The sequence below is a fragment of the Rattus norvegicus genome, chromosome 11 (genome assembly GCF_036323735.1).
Source record: "Rattus norvegicus strain BN/NHsdMcwi chromosome 11, GRCr8, whole genome shotgun sequence".
Lineage (NCBI taxonomy): Eukaryota > Metazoa > Chordata > Mammalia > Rodentia > Muridae > Rattus > Rattus norvegicus.
The window spans coordinates 28,827,626-28,842,045 of record NC_086029.1 but is presented as its reverse complement, the minus strand read 5'-3'; the positions used below and the strand labels follow the sequence as shown (position 1 = coordinate 28,842,045).

Below are 14,420 nucleotides of genomic sequence, written 5' to 3'. Positions count from 1 at the left end.
GATGATAATTATTTGTTTGATTAATTTTTTTCTTACTTTAATCATTGAAACAACTTCTCTGGGAAGGGGAATATTTTTCTAGATGCTAACCATACATGTCACACCCTGGTATTGATTGTGTTAACAATTAGACCCAACCTGGTCTTCCTAAAATTTGTAATAGAGATACCAAGCCTTCTGACTCTGACAGAGCTAAGACATTTCTTCTCAGTACCAATCTTGAGGAATCAGCATGGGAAAAGTCAATTCCCTGATTTTTTTACAGCTGAACTGGCAATGATCAATACCACCTTTGACCACTTACACCGCCCTCCACCCCCCAAAATAGCCAAAGTAGCACTCTCAAGATGTCAATTCAAGATTCAGGGTGTTTTGCATCTCTTAGGAGAATTGGAAACAGAAAAAGTAGGAGGATATCTTAATCTGTCAAGGTTGGAGCACCTGGGCAATATGCTCGGTTCAGCTCCACAAATTCTCTGTTCTAGTCACTGCTAAATGAACTGATCCAGTGATGGAAATGAGGTTCAGTCTGTATCTTGAGATGGTACCTAGTCCAGTCACTGGACATAGTTCAAAGACCATAGAATCAAAGCGTGGATATTGTCACCTCCAGTATTTGCACACACCCTCAGGCTTTGCTATGTGATCTGTTACTCCCCAACTGTTCAGGCTCTTTTGATTCACAAACTAACCTTATATACTCTTACAGCTTTGGATTTCTACTTGAATCTCTTCCTTATCCTCAAGAATCTGCTAGACCCTTGAGATCTCAGGAAAAAGATTTGTTTTCCCACCCACCCGGCCACCCTTCCTTCCTTCCTTCTTTCCTTCCTTCCTTCTTCCCTTTTTCTTATCCTTCCACCTTTTCTTCCTTCCTTTCATCCTTCCTTCCTTTCTTCATTCCCTGCCTTTCGTTTTTCCTTCCTTCCTTCTTGAAAGTAATCAGAACCTGTTGAACGTTTTATATTTTTCAACTATTTTCTTTCTTTTTTCTGTTTTGCCAAGCTGTGACTGTTTATTAACTGACCAGATTATAAAAAATACAACAGGCAACACCTTAGTTCATCCGTCTAATAAGCCTGTTTATCTGGTCTTCCTGTTGCCAGCATCTCCACCTTCTACAAAGTGGGTTGTCTTTTTCTTCATTCCACCATGTAGGGAAAGTAATTGAAGAGCCACAGGATGTTATTTGCTTCCTTGAAGCATTTCCCAACTGTATAGATCTCATGAATTAGATCCTCCATGCAGATGATGCCAAATATACCAAGAGATGGAGCAATCAAGGAATTATCTGTCAAGGCAATCTGCTTTTTATTGATTTTGCTATAGCCTTGCTTGTAGATGAGCGCATTTACTGACTTCGGGTTGGGGTACCCCCATGCAATGTACAGTTCCACAATTCTCAGCATGTTCATTAAAGCCTTGTTGAGCTTAACAAAGGCGCCACGGAAGCAGCTGCATACCTTGCGCACCTTTGGCCTTAGGCCATCGAGACCTCGGATTCTGAGTGACAAACGGCCATTTTGGCTCTGCGGGCACACAGACGCTTCAGCTCTCCGTGCCCTCCAGCCATCCAAATCTCAGTCCGGTCCATCTGCCTGTACTCCTTGTGAGAGTGCTTTGCCTTCCTTCTCCTAGATGAGCTTCCTCCTTGCCTTTCGCAGTGTCTTCATGGCAAACTTCTTCCTCAGGCGCCTCACCTTCAACTCTGTGGAATTCCTTTGCCTTTTCCTAAGGTTTTCTGGCACAACGGCATCTTTCTTCTTCTTCTCTAGTTCCAGCCGGGAAAGGAGAGGACTTCTTTGTTTTTTTTCAATCTCCCTGGTAGTTGTCTGTTTACAAGGCTATTCACACCGTGAAAGGACAAAGCCCACATAGGCCAGAAGAGAGCGTCAGCTTCTCTCGGAATAGGAATTGTATCAGTTGTGAACGACCTTGCGGGTGCTAGGAATCAAACCAAAGGTCTCTGGAAGAGTAGTTCGTGTTCCAAGCCATTGTGCCTTCTCCAGCTCTGGGAGGGATGTTTCTCAGGAAACCCTGGATCCCAGCACACCTGTAATGACCCTGGTGCCACCATCATGGCCTTATCAGCCTTCATGACATAGATTTCTTTTTCTTTCTCTTCCCCTGTTAGTTAAGGATTAGGCATGCACTACCAAAGGAAGCATTTCAGTCCGAACAGTTTTAAGTTAGAATTGTTTGTTTTTTAAACGCATCCCAGGCTGACTCCCTGAAACTTTCCTGTTTATCAGGAGTTATTACTTATGAAAGATAGACTTTCTTTACAGAAACACATAGTATTTTTCTTTATTTGTTCCTCATTAAAACATTCATATTTGAAATAAATATATACCTTTTTAACAGTTTTGTTTACACCCTCATTTTATATAATTGCTTATATGTGCATGTGTGCATGTGTGCATATGAATGTGAATGTGTGTGTGTGTGTGTGTGTGTGTGTGTGTGTGTCGTGAGCATATATAGAAGCATTTTACTTATGCTTTTAGGTTTTAATGGTTGACAACATAGATGCAGAAATGGGCTTTAAAATCTCCTTTAGTTTTGCTTATCTTAGGCCACTTCTTTTTTAAAATCTGGGAAAAATCAATATTCATTTTCTTCTTTCATGTTAAATAGTTCGGGTAAAATACAAAAGCAAGAAAATACACGTGAAAGCTACTATTCCTGACAACACTTCATCTTTTTCAGGCCCATATTGGCTTTGCTCCCGGCCTATCCATTCTCTAATGTAAGTGTTACAAATTTCTCCAAAGTGCCATAAAGCATGATAAACATAAATCAATATTTCTTGGTTAAAAACTTGGAATTGCTGATGGGGACTCAGTTGATCAGAGGCATCCTGCATCTGTCATGTCCCTCTGATATTTCTTCTGACCAGCAGCCATTTCTGGTCTCAGGAATAAGTCTTTGTCCCTCTCCAACCCAAGTTCCCTGGCCACTCACAGTGACACACCACAATGGATGTGAAGAAGATCTCTTCCAGCAATCTTAGACGAGCCCCATTCTTCTTCCTCCTGGCCTCTGAGCCTGACAACTTTGTGAAAAAGAGAGTGCTACCTCAGACAGAGTTAGACCGCGGACCAGCAGTATGTCAAGCTGGTCTGCGGATAATGCCAGTTTGTCATGGGGGGAAAAAAGAAAACAGAAACTATTTTCATTTTTTGTCTAAGATTCAAAGACGTGAGCAAAATTCCACCTCTTGCCTTCTGCTTTTTTTGCAAATGTGGCAAGTGATCCGAAGGAAGCACCTGCAGGCAGCGTGATGGCAAAGCCCACCTGTCGGGATTCTGCCATCTTTGGGGTACGATCATTTGTTGTACCATTCGAGAGAGCGCCACATCACTCTCCTCGAATGACAGCTTACTCTCACCGCCAGCTCATGCTATTTATGTGGTGTCCATGTTATTTATTCTCATCTCAGAAGGAATGATTGAATAGCTTCGTGTGCTTCCCCCACAAGGAATGGTAGAGCCATATCATGTTACATTTGCAAGCTCGAGTGATCCTTTATTAAGCTTTTCACGGGCGGCTTTCAGGGCACTCATGAATTCTTGGTAGGGCAATACATAAAGTGGTTTGGAGAAGACTGACCCACTGTCCATTGTTCATGCTAATTAGGATCCAGCAAGGACAGGACAGACTGCGTTCTCCCTAAATCTTCACCGAGCTCCAACTCAAAGCAGACTATACTACAGTGTAAATCAACGTTTGCCCTGAGAAGATCCAGTGGCCCAGTGTGTTCTTGGGAATGGAAGTGGAAATGTTAAACTCTTTTTTTTCCAATTATATTACCACCACAAGCCCAGTCTGATGCATTGTTGTTAACTGCCTGTTTTGTTTTGGGTTTTTTTTTAACACATTTAAATGTGGATGTTTTCACATCAGTATAAAGGCAGGGCAAATCACATTTAAACAAGTGTCACTATGCTCAGCTATGTTTATAATCAGGGAAATTTCAATGGAAAGGCAGCAAGTGATGTCATTTCATAATCATATGAGCAAAACAAAATCTCGCAGTTCTCTTGGAAATCTTTGAGCAGATAGAAACATTTACAACCTTGGGGAGTGTGTGACTGCTCTTTGATTTCAGCCAACCTAATCTGGGGTGATTAAACCCGCAGTAAAAGTTATGCACATAGATGAAACATATAAATATACCTACAAGACAATTTTGTAAATATAAAACTACTCAAAACAATCTACAAAGTAACATTCACTCCACCAGTAACATAGCATCTCTCTATGCAGTAGATACCTCTACAGATACATATTTATCTGTATATTTAAATGTAAGAACAAAAACATGGGAAAATTTATATTTAAGGTATACATTTAAAAACAGAAACAAGAATTCATATTTATTATTGTTTTGCTATTTATATAAAACAGCTTGATAAGATTTGTGGGGAAATAATCCCGAGTGTTGTATATGAATTGGTGAGGGTAACACAGAGAAGGATTAGAACGATAACTAACTTTGCAATGGATGCTCGTTTGCTTATAAAGTGTGTAACCTGTTAAAATAGCACTTTTAATTAGACACCAACTGCTTTTCTTACAAAGCATTTTTATTTTTGTAAAATACATGTAAGAAAAATTCTGGTTTTGCTCTTCTTCCATTTGCGTGTATATATCTCTGGTGTTCATGATTATCTGCATGTATTTGCATGTGTGCATGTGTGCATGTGTGTGCACCAGCAATTGATGTACTGTATCATCTTCCATTACTTTCCACCTCGTTTTCTGAGACATACTCTGTTACTGAACTTGGAGCCCATTGGCTGGCTAGCCTGGTTTGTCAGAAAGCCCCGAGGGTCTTATCTGAATCACCCCAGCTCTGGGATTGTAGGTATATCTCATTGAATGCAGTTTTTTGTTTTTTAAACATGGGTTCTAGATTTCTGTACTCAGTTCTTGGACCAGCACCAGCTCTTATTCCAAGTCCAAGAAAGCAGCATGCATTAAATCCATACTGCTGTATAATCTGGACCACCACAAATCTCTAAACCTTTTGCATTACCCTACAGAGAAACTGCCTCTCCTTTAAACAATAATGTTCTGCCTTCCTTTTCATCTCCAAGTAATTCCTGAGGGTCTTTCCATGTCTATGAATCTGCTTACTATAGACACCCTGTATCAGTTGAATTATATAGGAGTTACTCCCTTTGCGTCTGGCTAAGTTCACGTGACATGTCTTCAAGTACATCCATCCAGATTGTAGCATGCATCAAAACTTCATCTCATCTTATGGGTTAGACATTTAATGTTGATTTGTGTATAGAATCTTTTTATCTATTCATCTGTTTATGAACCCTTCTGTTTTCAGGTATTTCTCTATAATGACTATTAGTCCATGAACACTGACATACAAATATCTACATAGCCTTTTTTGGTTGTTTAGACCATGTATGCAGGAAGCATATTGGTGGGTCATAAGTTATTTCCATGTTGTACGTTTTGAGCAAATATGATGCTGGCTCCTGTGGTACTGCACTGATTTGTGAATCTCGCCATCCTAGGGAGGCAGGGAGCAGTGTTTTATTGGGTTGATCTGTTTGAAGTGAATCTTTCAAAGATAATCTTTCAATAAACTGGCTGTGACATTATCATTTCCAAACTTTTATTAAATTAGCAACTTGTTTGACATTCCACAGGCATGAAGTTGCTGAGAAGCCTGGACCAAGCAATCCTTATCCTCTGAATGCACAGGGATGCTACTCAAGACTGCAGTCACCAGTGCTGCATGGCTACCATGGGCTAATTTCCTTACGGTATGCTTTGTCTTCCAAAGTTCTTTTATCTCTGTTAGGGATACAACTTTAGGCCTTATATATGCCAAGCCAGTATTTTATCACTGAGCTATACCTCAAGACCCTGAGGTGGAATATTTTATCTCAAGTTTATAGATTAAGTCCAGGGTCTTCTAGAATAAAGGACATAGTCAATGTAAAACTGTTAGTAAATATCAATGCTGAGATTTGAACCTGTCACACAAGCCTTTGGACATGTAATCTCACCTTGCCAAACTTTAAATGAGGTATTATTATTATTATTATTATTATTATTATTATTATTATTATTTTCTATAATGGAATCTGGACTATTTCCTAACGTACTTTTTGAAATATGGTATTCATGGATACAATGCCAAACACCATGGGCTTTCCCATCAGTCTTGACCCTAAAGCTATCTCCTTTCTATGGGAACTGAGTACTCCCTACTCACATATCACAGTTACAAATACAGACACAGCCAGGAGGCAGGTCCTCCACAGAATAGAGCAAGCTACAATGCAGAGGACACAGATTGCCTGTTCAGACAGTCTTAACTGGAAGCTGGCCATAGGAGCAAAATGTGCTTGTCAATGGAAAGACTGTCCACACGTGATCTCACAAGCGCAATGAGTATTAGACCTTCTTGCCTGGTGGAGGCAAAGTGTCCTCTTTGCTTCAACATTGACAGTCTTTATATTTTCATGATTTATTGGCATGTTTTGCTGCACATAACGTTAGGACTTATAACATTATTTACTTTGACTGTATTCATGTCCCATCACTTTCTGCCCCTTCTCGGCCATTCTATAGTCTCATTTCTATTACGTCTCCTACTCACATAAGGTTTTAAATATCCATATAAAATCCAGAGTTCACAAAATGAGAAAAAAAGACACATTATTTGTTTCACATTCTTTATGACTCTGTTATACATATAAAATGTGTGTGTCTGTGTGTTTGTGTGTGTGTGTCTGTGTGTGTGTCTGTGAGTGTGTGTGTGTCTGTGTGTGTGTCTGTGTGTGTGTCTGTGTGTGTGTGTCTGTGTGTGTGTCTGTGTGTGTGTGTCTGTGTGTGTGTCTGTGTGTGTGTCTGTGTGTGTGTCTGTGTGTGTCTGTGTGTGTGTCTGTGTGTATGTCTGTGTGTGTGTCTGTGTGTGTGTCTGTGTGTATGTGTGTGTGTATGTGTGTCTGTGTGTGTGTCTGTGTGTGTGTGTGTATGTGTGTCTGTGTGTGTGTGTTCTCTGTGTGTGTGTGTATGTGTATATTTGTATGTATGTGTGTCTGTGTGTGTGTGTGTGTGTACACCTAGGCTGATTCTATAGCGTGGCTACTATAAATGACAAGGCAGTAAAACGCCCTGTGCAGATGTCTGTGTGGTCTGTTGGCGCACTTTCATCTGTATGCCCAGTCATGTTAGAGCTGGCTGGCTCAGATGGCACTTCTGTTTTCAGTTTTCTTAGCAGCCTCCACACTATGGTTTCCATAGTGGCAGGACTAATTTACAGTCTCGCCAGCAGTGTGTAAGCCTTCTTTTATCTGCTTCCACGACTGAGCCTCTCACTGTTCTCCTGGTAATGTCTGTCCCCACTGGAGTGGGGTGAAACCTAAAATGTTGTTTTCATTTGCCCTTCTCTGATGCCCAATGGAGAACCCGTTTCTGTATTTTTATATGCTACTGCCCCTTCTGGCAACTTTTACTTTGATCAGCATATGTATTGATTGAAGTGTTTAGGATATTTCTTTTCCTTTTGTGTTCTTTATATATTCTAGATATTAGTCCTCTGTCAGCAGGGCCAGATGTAGCGCTCACAAAGGCTTCCTCTCATTTCTCTAATTGCTTCCTTTGCTGTATAAAGCTTCTTAATCTGAATGTAACCCCATTTATTGTTTTGAATTCCTGAGAAAAAATGAATCACTTTACAGGAAATGTTTATGTTTATAGCTTGAAATATATTCACTGTGTATTTCCAAGGTTCAGCTCTGGAATTGGGGTAATTTTATTTCATTTAATTTATTAGTTTTACTTAGTCTTTAAATTTTTCATATATAATTTTTAATTAAATAAGTAGCATTGATGCCTTTGATTTATTTGAGTTGACTTTAGTAAACAACAGATACCCATCCAGTTTCTTCTTTGTGTAGAAATAGAACTACCTAACACCATTTTTTGAGAGATCGGCTTTTCTCCAATGTATGTTTCTGCCATTTTTGTCCAAAGCACATGATATAACCCTATGGGATTATATTTGTGTCTTCTATCCTATTGCTCTACATGGCTGTTTTTAATGCCTCTGTTTTGGTTTTATTATTACTATTGTTTTCTAGGATAACTTGAGTTCATATGTGGTGAAACATCCACTGTTGTTTTCTGTCGGAATGATTGGTTATCTGAGGTCTTTCATGCTTCTATATGAAATTTAAGATTTTTCTTTCTGTTTCTGCTTTATCAATGAATCAAGACTCTTCAATGGAATGCTTTCAAATAGAAGTAACTAGAGATCAGTGTGTTGTGAGTGAAATAATCCACCATGTTGGAACCGTGTCCCTTAGATTAGTGATATAGATTTTTTCTTTATTTGTCTCAATATATTAACAAAAACTCATATATGTTAAAAAAAACCACGTGTGATGATTTGATGGTTGGCCCATGGGAAGTGGCACTATTAGGAGGCATGGCTTTATTGGAGCAGGTATGGCCTTGTTAGAGGAAATGTGTCACTGTGAAGATAGGACTTTGAGATCTCATATATGGGTTCAAGTCTGACAAGTGTGACAAGGAATCCTCCTGGCTACCTTTGGGTCATGATGTAGAACTCTTGGCTCCATCAGCCCATATCTGCCTGCACAGCGCCATGCCTCTCACTATGATGATAGTGGACTAAGCCTCAAAAACTGTAAGCCAGCTGCAATTAACTGTTTTTCTTTGTAAGAGTTGCCTTGGTCATGGTGTCTCTTCGCAGCAATAATATCCAAACTAAAACACTATTCATTAAGAAAAACTGTTTTTGTACGCTATTTATTTGTTTCAATGGGAAGGAAAAGTGATCTAGAAACTATTGGTAAGATCGGAGATACAAAAGCCACCCTGATTCCTCTTTCGCCTGACCTGTATCACTCAGAATGTTCAGAAAGTTGAGGTTTCTGCAAGACCTTGTTCAAGATTGCTTGTTTAATAGCTTAATATATTTTGAATACAAAAATGACATGAAAATTTTCATTGCAACCTTTAAATATAGAAAGGAAAATCCTCTTAACTCTGCCTAATCCCACTTTCAATGGGCATTTTCTGCTACCAAGTTAGTGTGTTTCTTCCAAGAACTTATAAACATTTTAAGTTATATTAGTTCACTGTGAGCTGGATCTTCAATCAATGAATACATATTTAATAAAAAAAAATTGAGCCACACACAGTATGACACAGTATGACAAGAGTAAGCCATATGTACTTAATGAGTGAAGACGACTTATGTCAGAAATGGAGTTGAGGGGTTCACTTCTGGGATTGTACTTGATTGTAATGACAACACTAAATTTTAATTTTTCAAATGAGAGGACTGAATTGCGGTGAAGTAAACAATTAATCCAAGGTCCCCAAAATGATCGACGGAAAAGCTCAGATTCAAACCAAGGGCATATTCTTTAGAGCACACGATCTCAAAGGCATCACATGGTCCTGGCTTAAGAGAACAGCTTTCTTATAGCTTGCCCTTCACCTCAGAGTTTTACCTGGATTGGCTCTTGTTTGTTTTGGGGGTTTTTGTGTTTTGTTTTGTTTTGTTTTGCTTTGTGGGTTTTTGTTTGTTTGTTCATTTGTTTTGTCTTTTTGGTTTTTCAGTTTTTGCAACACTGTGAAAACAGGTATTGCTTTTCCCCATTTTTGAGATAGTGAAACCTAGGCCCAGGTACAGAGCTGAAAGTGGACTAGAGACAATCTAGCTCTACGGACTGAAATGCCCTGATGAGTTCCATTACTATGTGCATAGGTGCACATCTGTGCTAAAACACCATTCAAGCCTTAACTGTGTTTGCTAACAGTTTTCAATAGCATTGGAAATTCCTTAGATATAAGGTAACTAAGATAACAAATTGAGAATTTCACATTGAGTGCAATCCTAAGTATATAAAGTGTATGTGGCAAAAAATGTCTCATAAGAAATACATTTATTTTGGTTCTGATTGCTATAAGATAGTTTTTCTCACTATTGAAAAGGGTTAATACACAAGTATTTGTGTTCTTTTATCTAAATGAAGTTTTCTGGAGAAGGGCTTGACCCTGATGTGCTGGATTGAGGTGGAGATAGGAATGGAGGTGAGAACAGAACTACTGAGAAGGGAGGAGGCCCTTCCACCCCTGAGACGTGGCTGCAACCATGTTTTGAGTTTATTGCATCAGGGAGACTTATTTGTACAATCACAGTAACAAGCACCTTACCAGGACATAGGAGAAGATACAGAAATACCATCATACCCTCACACTATCCCTCTAAATGTGAATGATTAATACCTAAGCCCACATAACTTCCTTACATTCATCCCTGAAAGGTCTCATTCTTGACGTAACCAGAGTGTGAGGAAGAAGGAAAAAACATTCCTTTCTAGAGTGTTCTAGATTGCAAAAGAATCCCATGGAACTTATTGGAAGATATCCTCTCTACTCAACTTCCAACCAATGAAGAGAGTATTAGTGACAGATATTTCCCTCCAATCTTGCTGGTGGGGATTAACATTAGTCAAGTCTGAAGGCAAAAGGAATGCAGGTTTCCACAAAGACAAGGGGGGCAGAGGCAGACCTCAACAGTTGTTTTCAGATGTAAGAGTTGTGGGTGGCTTTCCTGTGCGTTTTCAAGTTTTCTGTGACTCTCATTTTGTTCCTTACAGAATCAGAAAACCAATTACTTTATTTCAAATCCCTATTAGCTGTATCTCTTTACCGTCCATCTGGCTTAGTTCATGCTTTATTTTCATCCGGACATTTTTATACTGCACATGTTTGTTACAAGTAGGACAGCTATGGTTTTTCTCCAGAATCTAATCCTAGAATTTGCATTTAGATATATGTAAATTAAAACAATTTAGGCCAACAACATTCTATATCCTACTTCGAAAGAATCTTTGAAGTGCTGAGGAAAACTGGGGCTTAATCAGTGTGTTCCCATGCCACACGTTAAGTCTCAGATCGAAAACAAAAATGGCGACAGAGTCCAGACCACAGCAGGAATGAAGGAACTAGCATTTTGACCAGTTCTCCTCGGTGGTGATTTTTATTTTTTAGAGCCCCACTCAGACTTTTTTAAGAAATGGAATGTGAGTCAAGTGGTGAGTCCTAAGAGAAAATCTACAGGTTACTTGCGAAGTAAGAGGTTTGCTTTTCAGTGTGTGATTGAGTCAGTCTGCTTCTCAGTTGTAGTTAGTCACTTCAGTTGGATCTGAGCTGATATCAAAATAGAAGCTCAGTGTTAGGATTTATACCAAAGTGTAATGTGCTACTGTAACTTTACCTCAAAGGTAGTGCTCTTAAAATTTCATCTCAGCACATCTCTGTCCTTAAACAGACTCCTAACACTTGAGCCTCCCTAGTCAGTCCCTAGGAGCTCCTACACTTGTCGCACGCACTCAAGACTTCATGAGGACTTCTGGTCTTGTGACACCAATTCCATCTTTCATGTCCTGTAATCTTGTCTATACCTTTTTTTTTTTTGTACTGTTTACACCAAGTTCTCATTACAGAGCACTGTTTTCCCTGAAACATGCTGTCATGCTTCTGAGCTTAATGTTTCATTATATATTAGCTTAACAAACTAGGGCACCTGATGTCCTGTCGTCTGAGCATGGCATGGCTGGTGCCCCCCTTGAGCTATCAAGAGCAGCACCAGACCTGCACAATATTTCAACCTATTGCCATCATCCACCTGGAGGGACTCCCAGTACCTAGCAACCTCCTTGTGGATATATAACTAGTTAATAGTTGCTGGGAGAGAATTTCTTTCTTCAGTGGTGTAGCCATCCTTAAGTTCCTCACTCTCTAATTAAACTCACCAAACTACACTTGGATAGGATACTTTCTTTGTTTCTGCCATTGATACCCAGTCTAGAGAGAGTAGATGTTTATTCTTACCTCTTCGGAAAAGAATTTTCCACAATACCTAACACTCAGCATGACTTATGTCTTTGACCCTAATTACCAATTTCTATGACGTCGTCAAGCATGTTGTAGAGGCATGGTTAACACATACTTTGTACTTAAAGCTGCTGACTTGATTTGTCTTTCTTGTCCCTTCCCTGCTAAAATACCCACTTCTTGGACATCATCTCTCCCAGTAAAGGGGGAATTCATCTTTTTACTCTCTTTCCTTACCAGCTAACTATGTTTCCATTTTTATCACCCATAGCATGAAGTTTACATACTTAACGGGGCGGGGTCTTATGTTGATTTTATTTCTGTTATACAAAGATGACTAAATTGAGGCATTTTCTCTTAAGGAGGCTATGCTTCTGTGGTATATGTGCTCCAGGCTTCCATAACAGAATATAATCAAATGTCTGACAAAACAGCATGTCCTTGTTGCCCCATGGTTTTGATGATCAAGGTTGGAAAACAAAATCAAGAAATCAGCAGAGGGTTCTTGGACTTCATCAGAAAGTTTCCTTTTGCAGTTGATGGTAATTGATACAGAGACTCAGCACTGGTTAAAAGGCAGAAAATAAATGGCTCCAGAGTCCTCAGCCTTAAATCTGGCCTCTATCATTGCTTACTCGGCAAGTCTCAGGAAGCATTGTGGAGGAGGCAGTGATTAGAAGGCAGGAGTTAGAAACTTTGGAGCAGTGATTTGAAACAGTGTTTTCAGGATATTACAGGGTGGTTGCACTCAAAACTTCACTGCACCTCTAATCACCAGCACACAGTTATACCCATAGACATTTTATCATGAGACTGAATGAGCTCATTAGATCCCACCCCTCCCTGATGCTGAATGATAGTTGGAAGAAGGGGGAGGGTATTATTTTCTGCAGTGTTGTAGTCTTGATGAATTGCCCATACTCAAGTAAGTAACCTTGTACCCATGCTTAGACAGGCAACTCTAATCAAACTCAGTGCATCACACACACACACACACACACACACACGGACACGGACACGGACACAGACATGGACACGGATGTACACACATGGATATACATATACACACACATGCAGACACACATGCTCCTCCCCCACACACACGGAGATACACACATGGGCACATGCACAAAGGTACACACACAGACACACACAGACACACACAGAGATGTACACATGGAGATACACACATGGGTACACACACAGGGACAAACACACATACACACAACCACATCGTCATATACAAACACATGGACACACAAATACACAGGGACACACATATGGAAACACACAAACACAGACATAAAGACACACACAGACACATGGACACACAGACACGAAAGAAGGAGGGGGACTTGTTGGAATGAAGGGTTTTAGGTGGAATAGAAGGGAGGATAAGACAGAGTAATAGCATCATAAAAAAATTCATTATACTCATGAATGAATCTGTTGAAGAATAAAAACTAAATAAAAAAAGATATCAGCAGAGCAGGCTCCCTCTGAGAGCTATGCTCACATGCTCAGCCACAAACATAAAACAGAGAAAGTGAACTGGTGGGGCCATAAACTCTCAGTCTGTTCATCCTTCCCCCATCATGGCTTCCGTGTAGCATCATCTCCAAAAGCATCACCAATCGAGGACCAAATGTCTAAACCACCAAGTGTCTGGGAGACAGTTTTATCCTGACAACCACAAAAGGCAGTGCCAGGAATTTTTCCTCACTAAACACAGGAGGAGGCCTACTGCTGGCCAGCACATGAGAACCCCATCTAGCTCGAGATCATTCAAGCATATTTCCCAGCCCTCTCAGATTTAACCACAAAGGAAATGGACTACCCCGGCATATGTTATCCATCTAATATCTGGGTGTCAGAGTCAACTGCACTTATCAGATTTATTAGATAAAATCACCTGAGGGCGGAAGTACCCAAAAAGTATGAGTAATTAAAATACTGAGCGGCAATATTATTAAAGGTATATTAAAATCAATGACATCCATTTGAAAAGATATATTTCATACCCCGTCCTCCACGGTGGGAGACGTGGCTGGGCAGAAACAGGTCAAGCAGAGCATACTGTTAATGAAGGTCCTCGTGGAAAAGGCTGCCTGACACAAAATGAGTTAAAATCTTTATTGTGTCTTGACAGTGCACATGAATCTATGATGATGATAAATGTTCTCATTTAGGACTTTTCCTTTCCCTGAGACATTTTACATGTTCTCTCCAATTTGCTTTGAATTTCTCAAAAGACATATGTTCTCAGAAGAAAGGCTCTGCTTGCTTTTCATTAAGTTAGATCTTATCAGAGTGTTTGCATGTGGCATCACGTCTAAACTATTAATCTTATGGCAGGATATTAAAGGGGGGGAGGGGAATCCCTTAACAGGCTGAAGGCCATTACACTTGAGAAAGCGCCCACAGCAACCAGCTGTGAGAACCAGCCTAGGACCTGCAACTGGGATGATTAATATGACGTTCCTGAATTGGGCACTTTAGGCAGGGAG

At 39.9% G+C, this 14,420-nt stretch overlaps 1 pseudogene; it reads right to left on the bottom strand.

The window, feature by feature from the left end:
- Nucleotides 1–833: 833 nt before the first annotated feature.
- Nucleotides 834–3,315, bottom strand: Rpl7-ps9 (ribosomal protein L7, pseudogene 9; annotated as a pseudogene).
- Between the last annotated feature and the right edge of the window lie 11,105 nt (nucleotides 3,316–14,420).